Source organism: Neocloeon triangulifer, unplaced genomic scaffold (genome assembly GCF_031216515.1).
Source record: "Neocloeon triangulifer isolate White Clay Creek 2 clone unplaced genomic scaffold, ASM3121651v1 ptg000017l, whole genome shotgun sequence".
NCBI classification, from domain to species: domain Eukaryota; kingdom Metazoa; phylum Arthropoda; class Insecta; order Ephemeroptera; family Baetidae; genus Neocloeon; species Neocloeon triangulifer.
Window position 1 is genome coordinate 7443112 of NW_026775559.1, and position 16991 is coordinate 7460102.

The window sequence follows — 16991 nt, forward strand, 5'->3', positions numbered from 1 at the left end:
TGTTTGAGATTGAACTCCTCAATTTAATTCGTTTTCTTAACCTTTTCCTGTTTATTTTCGGGTCGTTTTTGCTGACGAGGAAATAAAACGCGGCGTGTATCTTGGCAAAGCGTGTCCCAACTGCTGGTAGGGAAACTTTCTTTAGCCCCGTCGCTTGGGTTGATCAATTATTCAAGCAAGTTTGCGTCAAATATTTGAATTTTCAGCACACGAGACCACATATTAAATTTAAACGCGGCCATAAAACGACGGGGTGAGTTGCGAGCGAGGCAGGTAAATTGGCTTGTCGAGTTGGGGGAATTTCAGTCCTCGAAACGCAACTAGGTGTTTGAGGTTTGGATCTTACGGCGAACGTTCCGCATACACTCACATGTGAGCCAAAGCGAGTCGGTTCGGTGCAGCGCGTTGTTGCAAACCCCCAGAGATGGATGTGGGTAGGGCGAATGTGCGCCTCGGCATCGATCTCGCCTGCCTTTTACACGCCTCCAGCGCTCACCACGCAAACATCATGCAAAAGGGAAGAAGAAAAAAGTATTTTCTCAACTTCAATTTACTTGATACGCGCCGAATGATAAATTCTTTATTCTTATCTCTGCGATGGATTTTTTTCGCGCAGGGGCGTCTAAAGGGAGCTCAGAATAGTGCCCGTGGATTTATTGTTAGATTCATGAATGCACTATGCACTTTTTTGCACCTGCTCCACGGCGGTTTCTCACGATTTCGCGATAATGGCCGCGGGGCTAAACTTGGCTCGTTCCGTTCTCGGAAATGCTTGTCACGTCAAATTATTCGCGGTGATTTATTGCACAGCGCGCGCTCCTGCCGACGAAATTCGACAAGCGAGAGACGGTTCAGAGACCGATTAGTCATATGGGTAGTTTGATTTTGGCAGTAATCTTTCAAAATACATACAATGTTTGATATTTCATGGCCCTATAACACAGTAAAAAGTTGAAATTGGAACCTGCAAGAGACGTTCATGATAAAGTGAATTGCTTGTCCTCGTAGATATTTTTAGCAAATAAATACGAATTAATTCTTTCATGATACGTACATAAACATTGAAAATTTACAAAACGTAAGAGAGAATTTCCCGCTATTAATTAAATAGAGTCAATGATTTTGGAACCAAATTCTTAAATATTTAAAAAAAGTAGCCCATACAATACGAAGATTCAATTTTACTTTTGTAGAATCCACTTTAAATTATTATTCATACCCAGGAATTTAAAACATTATTATAATCAGATTTTTTAATAATATCATAATATTCCTTGTATTCAAAAATTAATAATAATGCAATATACATAATGCATTATTTAAAAATTTAAAAAGATTTGGTTATATTAAAATATAACATGATAAAACATCTGAAAAATACAATTTAAAAAAATTTAATATACTATAATTACATTGGTCTCACTTTCAATCTCAATATTGCCTGTTTTGTGAACTCCTAACCATGGCGCGACTTCTATAGCTCTTTTGTTGGGCAAACTCTGGTTTCTATTTAATAACAGACTAATTCACGTCGAGGCCTTTTTGGCGGTTGAAACTTTCAAAGGGCTGTGAACTCTTGTGTATGCCTCGGAACTGTACAAAGAGAGAGATGCGAATCAATCATCCGCGCTGACGACTTTGCCGCGCTAATTTATCAACGACACACAATCGCAGAAGCGAGCAAGTCGCACCTCACTCGCAACCAACGATAAATAAGCGCGGAATTTAATCCCCGGAGCGCGCGGCGATTAATCTCTCGCGCGTTTGCGGTCTCCATTCTCCATTTGGCGGGGCCGCGATGGGCGTTTAATCGTAACCGAGCAGCAGCTTCTCTTCTTTATAAACTGCAACGCGTTACGTTTTATCGTTTGTGACGAAGCAAGATGAAAAGCAGACTAGTGTGTGTATGCAACAGAGTTTATCAGTTTTCGTTCGGGGATGTGGCAAACAATCGCCGTTAGCGCGGGCAGGTCGCAAAATTTTTTATGAGAACGAGGTCTTAACGTTTTATGGGTCATATGTATGAGAAGAAGCTGCAGAGTGGCGCCGAATCGAGGTGGCATTAAAATGCTGCCGAGCGCACCGGGGAAAGGAAGCAGCCGCCCTTTCTTCATTCTTTCGCTCTCTCCTTTATAGATTAAGGAATCCATTAAAATTTTATCGTGTCGTCCTGCAAGCTCTCGCCCTAGGAGATGTGCATGCAAATGTTTAATTTGTCTTCGTCTGGAATAATAAAAAGAAGAATGGAATATGAATGAATGGCTTCGTCTTCTCTCTTTCTCTGTAGGCAAACTGTGCGCGAGGAGACCCTTTATTCGCTCTCGCTCTGTGTCGGTGTAATTATTAAAGGAAGCGAACCGTTAATTAATTGGCCTGCATACAACACACCGCTTCTTTTTCCTCTCCTTTGATATGCACGCGAACGTTTTACGACGCTGCTTTCAGGATCCATACTTTGCAAAGTCGTGCAGTTTGAAACTTCTCTCATCTTGATTGCCACTGCGGCGTAATCTGGAAAAAAAACATTCCTGATCTTTTCATTACCTGGAACGCGGATATTAATTTTCTAGAGCACTTCTCTGAGTGATATCACTTTGCTCCGTTCTGCGAAGAATATTTTTATCACTCTAAAGCTAGAACTAGCTCTGGGGATTAAATTGTTCAGGTCGTTTTGGTTCTCATTTTAAAGTTCCTTCCAAGTACAAACTGTGTTTATAATAGTTATCTTCACGAGTCTTTCCAATAAACTAATTTTAATTATCAATCACTTAAAGGCTCGCAAGAAAATTTAGCTGTAGTGTTCCATTCCATGTTAAAATATAATGAATGAATTTTTTGTTAAAAAAAAAATCGATAATCAATTAATATAATTAATTTGATTGCAAGTATGATGATCTGTTGGCTTTTTGGATGCGAACAGACTAAAAAAATTTGAATTTATGTTAATGGTGAGTTCTGATCAGCGACGACAGTAAATATATAACAGCAATTTGGAACCAATCCTTCAACGATTAAATGGTTTCAATTTATTTCCAAAAGACCGAGAATGCAATTAGTGAATAATTTGGACGTGAAAGTGAATATATTGAATACACAGAACACACATAATTTCAAAACAAAACATTCTAGTAGTGAAAATACCAAAGCAATAGCTTGTTGGCATAATAAAACCCATTTGGAGCTGAATTGCGATCCAGCTGGCTCGGACCCATTCGCCCGAAATGCAATCGCATAAATATGTCATTACCGCGTTACACAGTTGCCAAAAACATTTGTCCGCCACGGCACAAAGCGCTGGGGCTAATAAAACGTGTACACGGCACAAATTTCCAGCAAAATGTGTTCCCGACCGGCTTTCGGTCTTTGTTGTTTTAACTCGGCGGCGGCCACCAGGGGCGCTGTGGGCGAATTAATTTCACTCGCTCGCCATAGTAATAATGATGGCAGGCGAGATGCTTTGCAGTTATGGACATGCGGTCGTGAAAGCTATTTATGCCTCGATACCGAGCCAAAACAATTTCATGTCGAATGGCCCGTCAGCGATAATGGCGTCGCGGCCACATCAAAAACGAGATCGCGTTGAATTTCATTCGGCGGTCGAATTGAAAAATTCTGTTTGTTTTTATTTGTGTTTGCATAGCCACGTAATCTAATACGAAATGGAAAATATACGGGGTGTATGAGGGCTTTGTGTGTGCGCGGCTTATCTTTTTTGCGGATCTCGTTCCTCAAAGCCATCAGCGGCAAAACAAACAGTGCGTTTTGGACTTTGCTGCTCACCACTGTCCAACAGAGCTTGTGGTACTGCTGGCAGCGCAGTGTGAATTTTAATGAAAGCAAGATTTTTCATCTAGCTGGTTCACAATTTATCAAATTAATTTAATATAAATAATTATTTAGGTTTACTTTTTTCTGCTCTTTTTTAAGAATTTCAATTATTTTATTTTAAAATTTTTGTTACTTGAAACTAAAAATTTCAGTAACCAAAAACAACCTCCAAATAAAATAAAAAATCAAATCAATTGTACATAGATCAATTTTTTTTAATTACAAAAATAGCTTCAGACGTTTATAAATTTTGCTACGCTCCTCTATTTTTGTATGCAACCAGTAGAGACTTTTTCCATTGGAAAAGCTAAATTTGCACATTTCAAAGTTCACGGCACGAATTCGCGTTGAAACGGGCAGCTCTCTCTTAATTTGATCTCGCTGCCTGCGCCAACTTTCAACATTCACTTGCCTACGACAAAGTGAATATATTCGAGCAGCTACGAAAACGTCAGCCCTTTTTCAGCCGTGCCTTGCTAAAAATGTGTCCGAATGAGTCTGGGCTGGAAATTATACCGTCGAAAATGAGCAGCGACTGCCGGAGCAAAAAGTAATGCTCTTAACCCCTTCACATGTGAGAGATTCTCTCCCTCTTTGCGTCTCTCTCCCTTTTGCAATCACGGCGTTTGAAAAGTGATGAATATTTGAGGCGGCTTCTTTTCCGTTACGGCAAAATAATGCTCGTAGGTTGTGTGTCTCTATCTAAAAATGTTTCGCGTTTGAATTGCACGCTAGAGAATAATGATGAATATAAATTCGGCGCATATCTCGACAAATATTGCGCCGTCGGGCGAAAGGATTAAACCACTCTTTCGCTTCTGCAAAACGCGCTTGGATTATTTTTATCTGTATATAGTTGCCGGCGCGAGAGGGATTTTTTGAATTAAAACTGAGCACTCGGGCGAAATTCGAGGAAAACGTTTAGTGCTTTTTGTCGATTCGAACAAAAACATACGCTTTAAAAAAAAACCTACACACACGATCGCGCTGCGAGGCTTCAGAGAGAAAAAGAGATAACTGACACCAGCGTCCGCCACGATCGACAAAAAAACGTCATTTTATTATTTGTTCTAGTTCCATATTCCATAAACGCCGATGGCTGTAGAAATATCACTTTTGAACTGGATCCAGAAATTCCTCTCGTTATTTCGCCATAAAATGACTGAAGATAAGTTTTTTTTTAAAGTATAAAAAGCTTCTTTTTTTCTCTCTCTCCTTTATTTCCAAGGATGAGAAATAAAGATCCCGCCCTCATTCTCCATTCCGAGCAACATTTTCTGTCCAACCCCCTTCCTTCCAATTACATTTGAGCGCAGGTTGCATCCGCCGGGGCGTCGATCCTCTGGGTAAAAAGCAGAAGCGCCGGTGGAAATTTTTCCGCCCTAGTTGTGGCGCAGCGTTTTGCTCGATGATACATTTTTCAGCAGCTGCATTTAGTGCAGCGATGGGGAAACTGCATTTCGCAGTGTCCACCGTGTATTATATAAAAGCTGAAATGCGGTACAGCCGCTCTCGCGTTTGATGTGTTGTGTGTGCGTCGTAAGGTTTCATTAACTGCTAATGAAAATACGCGCGCAGCGGCGAATGTGCTGCACTCTCCCTCGGTACATAATTAATGTATACGAGTCCCTGAGGCGAGAAAAAGTACACAGCTTACACAACTGAAAATTTGCTGTCCGAGAATTACTCGCCAGCTAATGAAAGTGTGCTGGACTGGACGGTTGTGATGCGCAGAATTGACTCATTTTAATTTTTCTTTTAAATTCAAAACTGAATCATTTCTTTGTATTTTAATAAGTAGAAATTATTAAAAAAACCAAAATAAAAAATAGAACAACAGAATTTAGTTCATTCTGCCCTTATTTGAATGCATTACTTTTGTGATTTTCATCCAAATTTTTAATTCAATGTTACATTTTATAATAATTTATATAATGAGCTTTACAAAATTTTGCAAAATTAAATTTTAATTAACTCTTTAATTTTAAATTCTAGAGTTAAAAAATTTTTTTGCCTTAAACTAGCGCATATCTTCACTAGAAATAACTGCCTATTTTCGTAAAAAGATTTTTAAGGAGATCTGAACAATAATCTTGATTGCCACTTCAAAAAAATTGTTTTTATTTTAAGATACTATGATGCTGAACAACATGATTAATAGTTAAAGTTACTTCAAGGTTAATTTTTTTTCTTTAATATTTTTATATTGACAAATTGCCAAAAATTGAAGTAGTTTACAAACATATTTTTCCAAAATGAAATATGATGAAATTAATTATTTTAAAGTATGTTGCAATTTATTTAAAACATAAATTTTAATAGTAAAATTATTTTTTATCCAAGGTGATGACAATCATCTGGTTGTTGAAAGTTCACATCTTTTAATATATCATCATTTTATTGAATCATAAGAACATTAATTTTAGGCTGACCAATAAAAACTGCTAATTATAGTTTAAGCTTCAATGGAACAGTTTTAGCCAAAATGGAAACCGAAACCTCGTTAAGAAACGTCTATGGTATCTACTATGCAGCCGTAAAACACACCTATGGGTATATTTATTTTGATTGTAATGTTATTACAGCCGGCTGTGTAAACAGTGCGTGTAATTGAGCCCCACGTTCGGCTGCTTGTCTACACACCGCGCCTCGCTCCCTCCTTGTATGTACAATTGGGTTTTGGTGTAAGCGAAACGCGGCGTTTATCCAACATAAAACGACTTAAAAGGAGAAAATAAATTTGACGGAGTGACACGGACGCAGAGGGTCCCGTTCGGGAACGCGTGCCGACCGAATCGCAGCCGCTATCTCCTCAGAGACAAATCACACGGCACGCCAACACTCTTCAAAATGCTGTGATTCCGCCCTTTTGTTATGCGCCTGCTTATTATTAATATTTCGGCACGCAACCCCCCCAGCACGCCTTATTATCCAGCCGACCCTCCGTGCCGGTATAAAAAATGCAGCCGCGTGTTGTTGTGTGTGTGTTATCTGCCTTTATGGCTCTTCTTTGTTCCCAAATAGGCTGTTTCGTTTCAATGTGGTATATTAAAGAGAAAAAAACGAAAACTGACTGCTTTATCATCCGTTTTTAATGATTTTATTCGGCACATTTATGCCAGATAAGAAAACGTAAACGAGTAAATAATTCATGAATAAAGCATCTTCTTGATTTAAATTGGATGTATACGAATGAGGGCAATGTGCCAAAAATTGGTTTTTCAATTTATGTATTATATTATATAAATATTGTATATTTATCTTCATTTTACCGTCTGATGGTGAGTCAATATGAGATATATTGCAACCATGATTGTAATTTTTCCATGAGATTAACACCGAGAAAAAGTTCTTTCAATTTGATGCTCATGGCGATCCTGATTTGAGACCAGTTGGCGAGGAGCGAAATCGTGTTCGAATTGAGAAATACCTGAGTCCTGCTACCGCGGCTGGAACGATGACCAAATTGAGGATGGCCGCTGCTTGTCACTTCTCCAAGACCCGACCTCGCTGGGTTTTCTTCGAAAAAAAAAACACTCAATTTGGGGACCATTTCGGAACTGACCCTTAAAACACAACTTCACCGGTCTTTTTGTAAACAATCACTGACCCCGCCCCCTAATTTTCCCTCCGTTTCCGCAAAAAGTAGGCGCGACTGCATAATGCACTGATTGGCACATTGGCAGCAGGGCACAGATTACAGCTGGATTACAGAACCCGTAAACAAATCTAAGCATGCGAAATCATTTCTCGCGAAAGAAACCCATGTGTTTCGCTCGTCAGCGGCCGATCGCCGACTTTCCGTGATTGAATTCATGAATTAATTAATGCTGGAAAATAATTTTATATTTTTAACGCCACGTCGACCGAATTTTCCGTCAGAAAATAACGTGTGATATATAGCTGGAGTCATGATGAGCACTCTTAGGTTTATGAACGGATTTATCTGCGTTGCGCATTAATTTAATTTGCTTTTTGTGTCATTTTAGGTCTCTTCAGAGCAAACATGGCCTAAATGGAGAAGAATCCCCAGATTTTTAAACCTTAAAAGGCGCGCCTGCCTTGGCTTGGGAGCCTCTGGTTTGCATTTGCTTCGACACGTCAGGCAAAGTGTACCCTGATTTTTGGCGCTGACAAAGGTTTGGTTAAAGATTCAATTGTTTGCCTTTCTTTTCTGTTCAAACATTGTTGCGTCCTTTTTCAGGTTCTCTACATTTTTGCCAGCAAAATGAATGATTTAGCCAGAGAGACATTTAGCAGACGACACTTGAAACAAATGTCAAGATTTGTGTGGCTTTCTTCAACCATCCAGAGGTTTGGAAACTTCTCTTTTCTAAAATTAAACCAACGTTTTATTTCAGATATTTTGCTTTCCCTCACTGTCCATCAATTTGTGAAGATGATGTTTAATGTAAAATATTTATTGAAACACATTGCGTTATGCAAAATTTATTTTTCTATTGAACTTCAAGTTAAATCAAACAAAAATAAATGTTAACTTATTTGTTAGAAAAGCGTTTTTAAATTAATTTAAGTCTAATTTGAAATCACTTAAGTAAAATATAATTTCAATTCTTCGTTAAACATTTTGTACAAAAAAAAAATAATCATGATTAGACTTAAAAAATTGTGTATGTGGTCATGCAAAAACTAATCACCAACGCAAACAGTTGATTCCTGGATTGAAGAAATTCTGTGATAAACTTTTAGAGACACACCGTCTGCCCAAAAGACAACCATCAAGCAAACATACGAATTATATATTTTCAAATTTGTGTTCGAATTTTGAATATATGATAAATTTAATCTAGAACCGTTTCTTCTTAGGGATTCTGGAGACCACACTGAACAAACACAAGCTTGATTTCTTCTCACAGTTGCACCATCATGGAAAAAGGTAGAGAAATCCCATATTTTAAATTTATTAATTTTTCTTGCAAACACGTGTAAAATTCCTGATAGCGGTTGATCTATGCTTCAATCAATTATTAATATTGGCTCAAAAAATGGATTTTTGGCTTTTTTAAGAAGTGCAAAAAACTCAAAATTCGTCATGCATTAGCAATATTTTGACCTTTTGGAAATTGGATATAGGAAAACTCAATTGTGACTTCGTGTTGGCTGCACAAAACGTGCGCACAGCTAATTTCTTTGTTTGCCATTTCGCGCCAGACAACGATTTAATTCCAGGCAATGAATTGCCACGATAGAATTATATTCAAAGCCGGACAAACTAGTGCCAGTTGTGTAAAATCGGGCACAATGCTTTGGCATAATATCTGCGCGAAACGCACACGTTCGGCCCGTGAAAACCAATTTTGGCTGTGAATACGTGTGGCTGAATAAACATTCTGACTGCTTTGGATAGGCGCGCGTGCACCGACCGACATACAATAATATTACAGAGGTGGGCGCGGCACAAAGAGAGAGAATGTAATTTTCCGTACGGTTGAATTTAGATTAATCATCAACACGAGGGAGAGAGCGAGCGGAAAGCAGGTGGATGTGAGCGTAACGAGAATTTCATCAGGCCTCTTACGTGTTTTTGCAACGTTGATATTAGCATGAGCTCTCTTTTTCAGAGCCTGATTTGGTATATATTTGTTTGCCGAATTGCGAGACAAATTCCCCTGCTATTTGCGTTGCTAATTCTGCGCCTTCATCTGACAAAGAGAAAGGCGGAGGTGTACTGATTGAAATTCGCGGAAATTCCCTAGAGTGAAAAAGCAACCAAAGCATATATAATCAGGAGGAGCGTTAAGAGTTCGTACATGGGCCTTCACATGCAGAAAGTAGGTTTTTGAAAAGGGGTCGCTAACCTGTTTTTGGCCTATAATTTAAAGTGAGTCTATTTTTGATACAAGCAGTACTTTCAATTTTTTATTAGAAATTTGAGTTGATTTTAATTAACATAAATGATAAATTTTTTTTCACAATAAAATTTCTTTGTAATTTTTATAAATAAATATTATTATTTTGTAATGAAATAAAAGTTAAAATTTCAAGAAATTATTTGCAGATACAATTCAAGAATTAATTATTTGCTCACTAATGTCACTGACTCCATTTTTATACCCATTATAACAAAGATATCAAATAATAAAACTAATTTATTTTAATAACTGCTTTTTAATAATTGAAATAAATAAATTAAGCTCTTTCCTGCAAAGAAATTAACTTTTTTTAGATCACATGAATTACATAGTTAGAAATGAAATTAAATTATGCAATTAAGAAAATAAATATGTAGCACAAAACGAGTCATAAAATAAATAAATAAATTAATACACTTTTACTTATTTGTTAGCTGAAGCTGAAGGTCAATTTGACCGTTAAGAATGACAACATAAATGTGAAATTGCACTTTTATTGAGAACTGCAAATCTTATCAGCCAAATTGTTGCGTGAGCGATAAAAAGCCTCCGGCAAAGATCCCCTTTGATAAATTAGCCACTCGATCCGGAGCAAAACGCTCGGTTGGCCCGCAATCGTTATACAGCAGCAATCGGAAAAAATCGGCGGTCAATCGCATGTGTGCTTTAATTTCAATCAACGACCGGACGATTCAAAGTCGAGTGTGTCGATTTCACTCTGGCTGCGGCCAGAGTGAGACGACCGCGGCATAACCATAAAAACATTGTGGCTCGCTCGCTTCGACGGAACAATACGTGCTGCAGATACAATCTTTATTTCCGGCCTGAGACCTCGGCGAGCACCTCTGTGTGTTGCATTCAGAGATAAACACGCGACACACACGCGAAGGATTGCTTTCAACCCTCCGCATCCAGTTTACGGCTCTTCTCTTTAAGTGAACATAATTTGAATTTCAATTTATGACTTTTTTCTGAAAAAAAAAATTCCATAAAAATTATAATTTCATAACTTCATTTCCAAGCATATAAATGATGAAATAATGACCCAAAACTATGAATAAATTTACTTCCAATCAAACGTCCCCTTTTAAAAATGTAATAAATAAATTCAAAACGTATATATGTATATAAGTAAATAATTACATATGTACCTCTTAGCGTTCCAATTTATAATCCAAAGTAAAATATGTGTTGATAATGGCAGTTTTTACCTGAAACAGAAGAGAACCCAAATTTAATAAAACATAAATAATCAAAAAAATGAAAACTGCATTACATAATAGTATTTGTTATATAATTATTTACACAAGTCGTCAAGCGTTTTCAAAACTGCCAATAAAACCACTATCAAGTAAAAAATTATTACTAAATTTTAAACTGACGGATTAATATTATACAGTTATTTCTGTTCAATCAAAGGTTAGGCAAAGTTTCAGCGATGAGCAGCACCTTAATATGCAAGTTTGCGAAAATATAAAATCACCGCGGATCGATTCACTCACATCCAAAGTTCAAAGGCAAACACAGTGGGCGAATGAAATTTGCCAGGAAGTGGAAACTTTGCAGACGAGTGAACCGACGGGCGCGCACGAGTGGCGCAGACACTGACGGAGGTCTGCGTGCGCGAGATGGCCGCGCGCGATTTGCAGCGCCGTCAAATCACAATAAAGTAGAGATGGACGAGGCGCTCTTGTTGGGCCATATCAAATGGCCAGCTGGATGTTTGTTTAGCCGGCGGAATGGAAACAACTCGCCGCGGCTAAAGAGGCGTGCAAGAGTGGAGCGCATTAACTTGGATGACACAGATTTCATCATCTGATATGCGCTCATGAATTTTCAGACCTCCGCAAAGACCTCTTTTTTCTCCTTTTATAATTCGCCCCTTTTTTTCTTTCAACAAACTGCTCTTCTGGAAAGAAAAATAAATATAAAAAAAGGAAAGAAAATATTCATATTGCTGCTGAATAATTAAAAGAGAGGCGCATAATTTTAAATTAAAAACAAAACGAGAACGCGGCCGTTATAATCTCGAGCTTTATATTTTTCCAAAGAAATGAATTATTAACTCGGCGTGGAGCACGTTATACTTTTTGCGCCTGCAAACAGAGCGAAATTTAATTACCGAGAAGCTGCGCTGCGCCGTTCTCTCTCGCGCGCCGGAAATGATGACACATGCAAAAATCGATGGCCTAAGTAATTTAAACTGTTGTGTTGCTGCCGAGGGAGGGAGTGAGAGAGAGAGAGGATGTAAAATTTCCACTATAAATAGTGCACCAGATAAAGTAATAAATATGTCACTTTGCTTTGCTGTTTTTGTTTATTACTGCATGCGGTGGGACGAGATCCGACCATATACGTTTTACTTCACATTATGAATATTTGCCGCGACGTATTCACACACGTTATATTGTATTCCGCGCGCGCCTACATTAAACTTCATAAACGACGCTCGCACGGCTTACTTTCCACCTCTGATTCTGATTTATATCATTCGATGGTGGAAACGAGCTAACAAAATCTAAGCCGCAAAATTTTGCCAGCAAGAAGAGTGGAATGATATTTATCATTATATTAACAAAATTCCATTGTTTATTGAATTACTTTTGCCACTGATTTTCGAGCCCACGCAACTTTGTTTTGTTTCATGACGTGCACGCCATTCAATTTGCATTATTTGAAAGCAGAATTTGACGTTTAATCGTGTTTCACGGGGGTAATTGTAATTTTGAGATATTGACAGGTGCAGTGGACATACAGAATCTGTATGTATTTGCTTTTGTTTTTGAAATCAAACGGCCATTTAAATTATAATTCAGGCCATTCAACGTCGATACCTATCAGCTTTGTATTTGCTGATTTTGACAAATTATTCAGTGAGTTCGTATATATCGTTTTCCCAAGAACTATGTAAGTTTCTTAAGACCTGCACAACAGTAATTATTCAAACTAGTTAAATCTACATTTAAAAATTCTTCCGAATTTAAATTAATTATAATAAAACTGTCTTTTTCATTTACTTAAAAAAAAAAAAAAATTGAGAAACAACAATGGTAAGCCTGAAAGAATTTAAAGTAGAAATTTCCTCCAATACTAGGAAATTATTCAATTTGATTTTCATCCTTTGGAATTATGAAGGAGAAAAGGAAAATCAAGCTATAACGTATGCAAGCAACTTAGGGAATAACTTTTTCCAGGAGAGTTATAAAGTACCAAGAACTTAATTAATTTCTATCGCACACACTCCTTGGCATTTTGTTTACCCGCACAGCGATTTTAATCGTCCTTGCAGACACAAAAGACTACCTTGCAGCGCGAGTTGCTGCGACAATTTTCTAAAAGCATTTCTGCATTCGAGCTCGCTTTACTTTGCTTTTTGCGCTCAAAAGTAGTGGAGGATATAGGAAAGCCTTGATGTTGGAGCGGCGCCATTGTAGCCGGTGTAAGGAGCTTTACGTTATAATCTAGCGCAAACAGCGGCGCCGTCTCCGGTGCTGCATCTCCAGTTATCGCGCGCACGGCACGTATTTGCTTCTTTTTATTATTCCTTTGTAGCCGCTCCGCACCACGCTAAACTTCTTTCTCCGCGGCGTGTGTGAGTATCCGCGAGCTGACTGAAAGAGGAAGTGCAAGCACACGAGAGACACGCCACCACTTAAAACGCCCCGAGACACTCAATTTGAGGCCCCACATATTTTCCCAGCGAGCTGAAATAAGAAGGAGGAAATTGATTTGATGCTGGTAGCAAAGAGAGGTGGTTTGGATAAAAGTCAATAGAGCTTTGGGCTGATTGTCAGTTTTCTTGCCACACGTGACATGAATATCCACATATTTATGAAATTATGCATTGTGATTTATTAAAAATAAAAAATGGTTCTCCAGCCAATATCAAATTACTTTATCACATTCGATTCCAGAATTTACATAAATTATCGATAAATATTAAAGAAGGTGAAATTATACATTAATAAATAATTTTCTCTTTCTCAAATTTTGCCGATTCATCTTTTTGTAAAAAAAAAAATTAAAATAATCCCTAGAACTTGTTAAAATTCTATACCATACTATGATCTTTTTAGAATTTAATTTATAATTTAAATAATTAATTTCACCTTAAAATGTGTAAAATATGATGCTTATAGACCATTTAATTCAATTTCAATATGATATTGTAACATCTTGGAATCTATTTTTTAATTTTTTATTTTTGCTTCAGCTGATTAACGAGAGGAGCCGAATTGAAATGTGACGCAATGGCCGTGGCGCGTGCACAACTACAAAATCAGCGCATAGAATCTGTGGGCAATGAAAGTTTGATACAGACCGATAAACGCATTTTCGCCGTATGTACAGCAAGCACAGTCGTCGCACAAAGCGGAGCTACAAGTTTGAATAACAAACTGTTGGCGAATTCAATGGCATTGCTTTCGCATCAAAGCGCCAAAACAGAAGGAACAAACAAAACGCTCCAGCTCGCCGCCGCCACCGCCGCCGGCTGCTGAATACGAAAAGAGCCATTGGAAAATATCGTGTCCATTTGGCTGGAAACTTTGCGATAATGGCCGTTGAATGGCAGCCTCCGATCGTCAGCACCCCCCTCTAATAATTTATAGTTTTGTTTTCACCACTAATGCGAATGCTAATTTATTCCTTAAAGTCAAGCAAGCGAGAGTTTGTGTCTCTCTCTCTCCGCAGCAGCAGCCAACGCGAGCATAAGTTGCGACTGCTGCGGAGAAATGTTATTTTTCTTAAGTAGTTGGCAGAGGCGCAAAAGTTTTCAACTCCAGCAGCGCGCCACTTTTCTTCTAGCTGCCTGCGTAAAACGCCATGAGAGGCAAAAGAAAAGCAAAACTAATGCGGGACTAAACGCAAAAAATGAGCCCTCTTGTTTTTTGATCTCGCCGTGACAAATTAATGCGGGACCACGAAAAGCGGTTACTCGTAAAATTGGATGATCTCCATTTCCATCTGGAAAAAATATAACAGAAAAATCACTCATAATTGTTCCTGATTTAAAATTGCCAATTTTAATCAGGGTGTATTTTTTAAAGTTAATAAAGGGATTTCATTATTATATAATTTATCACCCTAATTAATTTCCAGGGTCATTTCGCAACCTTTGACTTGCCATCAGCGTGCAGTGAACTAGTAGTATAATTAATTTTTAACGTCCGCTTTTCCATAAGCCAATTTTAACTCAATAGAAATCCTCAATTTAATATGAATATTATGAACAAGGTGATTTCTATTTTTTTTTTTAAATCCTTTTCTATTCTTAAAGGGAATACAACTTTTTATTTAAAAAAAAAAAAAAAAAAAAAAAAAAACACTGATATAAAAAAAGCAAAATCCAAGGAAGATATTTTGAGGAAAAACCTGAAATCTCTGAGCTTGTACCTAATAGACTTATTTACCAAAGCCAAGAGCACTCAACGTCACTTTCTAACTGGCTTACTTAATTAAATGGTTGCAAAGTCCTGCGAGATTACACGCGGCGCGGCAGCATAATTTCTCTGAGCACACGGGCTGCTCGTGTTTCCGCGTGCGAGAGAGCCTTAATTACACGCAGCCGAATTTGCATACAAACTTCCGCATTTTCGCGGCGGCTCTCCCACTCGCTGCCTGTCGTCGACCGAAATTACCAAACATGCGAAATTGCTCAGGCTGAAATGTGAAATGTTCGCGGAGGCGCTGAGAGAAGGGGGCACGAGGGAATCGAGATTTGCCAAAGATCTTTGAGCGCGAATTTCACTTTGGGCGAACGGAATTTCATCTCTCTCCAGCCGAGTTGTTGTTGCCGTTGAATTGATAATAAAGGCGCTTGCTTGCTGAATGAATTCTGCAGAATTTATAATCAATGTATGCGCCCTTGAGCATTAATTACCTTTGATACACTTTGATATTAAATTGTGCACTGATTGAACTTGTCCAAAAATGGAATACTAAGGGAGGAAACAATTTTACTTTGCTTGAAATAATTAGGAATTAATTTCCTAGTTTTATTAATTTTCATCAATTTTCATGTAAAAAAATTATGAATGATTTGATAACTTTTTTTAGTTGTTGATTTTCTGACTAGAGAAATTGCATTTAATGAAGATAAAAGGAAATACCGAAACCGCAATTATGATAATTAATTTTTAGGGTATTTTGTAAGCAGCAATTATATACTGAATGTTATAAATTTTTTATATTAATTGAAACATTTTAATTTTTCTGCTTGACTTTCCTCAGAAAATGTGTCAAAACTGACAATGAGTGCAAATGTAAATTGAAGATTACAGATAAATTTAAATTTCGTTTATATTATTCCAAATGAAATAAATAATGAAATAATTGATTCAAAGCTCACTTGCTAATTCTTAATCCATTTTAAAATAATAATTAACAAAATAATTATTAAAAATAAACGTTTATGAATTTTAATGTGCGGTTTGTTGAAACAGTTGGCAATTCTCATTCGTGGAAACGCTTTCTATTTTTGAGAAGGAACACGCGGAGACGTTGCTCGCGGCGACCGCGGGCGAGCTGCGAATTGTCTGCAAGTGGAGAAGCGGCAGCCAGTTTGACGTGAACGGAAGGAAATTCGAGCTGCTCGAGGCTGCACGGTCTGGATTTTGGCTCGAATCCTGACAAAAGGAGGCATTGTGAGAGCAGCGCCAGAAATATCCTCCAAGAGTGAAGAAAGCTGCACATGTACATTATGAAATAATGATAACAAAACGCGCGCACAAAAGCAGGTGCCACCATGCCAGGGAGTGTACATGAGAACTTTGTTGCATGTTTAACACCACCCACTCGAGCAAATGAATGCGCACACAATGCAGAAAGGGTTACGAACGTCGGCAGGGTACGTACAACAAAAGGACAGAGCAAACAGCGCAAGGGCGCGCCGCATTGTGCGGAACGTAATGACGCGCGCGCGCTCCTTGATTACACGCGCGCGTAATAAGCCGACCAGAGTGTGCGGCCCCTCGGTCGCGGAAACCGGCATTTTGCGCCCCTTAATGGCTTCCAGTTAATTCGCTGTCGGAACTGCTTTTTGTCGGCGGAGCTGCTTCCTTCCCTTAAGGACGAACACCCTAAGGCCTCTGCTGACAGCTCGGATCATGAGTGCAATTCCTCAAGCCAGTGGACCAAATTTTTTCTAATGTCTCCACTTTCTGAATTTACATAGAATCTCATTTTAAATTTTACTTTATTCTAATTATTATTATTATTTATAATAAATTCTGAAATTGTTATTTTAAAAATTTATTTTCATTCTTCCCTGGTTGAGTTTGCTTTTGCAAA

General features: G+C 38.0%; 1 protein-coding gene and 1 long non-coding RNA gene across 12 annotated transcripts in view; one reads left to right on the forward strand and one right to left on the reverse strand.

Moving 5' to 3' along the window:
* The window catches only part of LOC132202951 (teneurin-a), a 322154-nt gene that overhangs the window by 267884 nt on the left and 37279 nt on the right, over positions 1–16991 (reverse strand). For 2 of the 6 annotated variants that reach the window (XM_059630317.1, XM_059630314.1), the window contains exon 1: positions 7259–7421. The exons of the other annotated variants lie outside the window; for them this stretch is intronic. The gene's annotated coding sequence lies outside the window, so the exon portion shown is untranslated. Of the gene's footprint in view, positions 1–7258; positions 7422–16991 lie in introns of those variants that run through there. 6 annotated transcript variants of the gene reach the window in all.
* The window catches only part of LOC132202965 (uncharacterized), a 72018-nt gene continuing 62551 nt past the window's right edge, over positions 7525–16991 (forward strand). For 5 of the 6 annotated variants that reach the window (XR_009442424.1, XR_009442421.1, XR_009442423.1 and 2 more), the window contains exons 1-4: positions 7525–7756; positions 7818–7967; positions 8033–8142; positions 8656–8725. This is a non-coding gene — a long non-coding RNA (uncharacterized LOC132202965). Of the gene's footprint in view, positions 7757–7817; positions 7968–8032; positions 8143–8655; positions 8726–14801; positions 14846–16991 lie in introns of those variants that run through there. The other variant, XR_009442420.1, reaches the window with a different exon arrangement.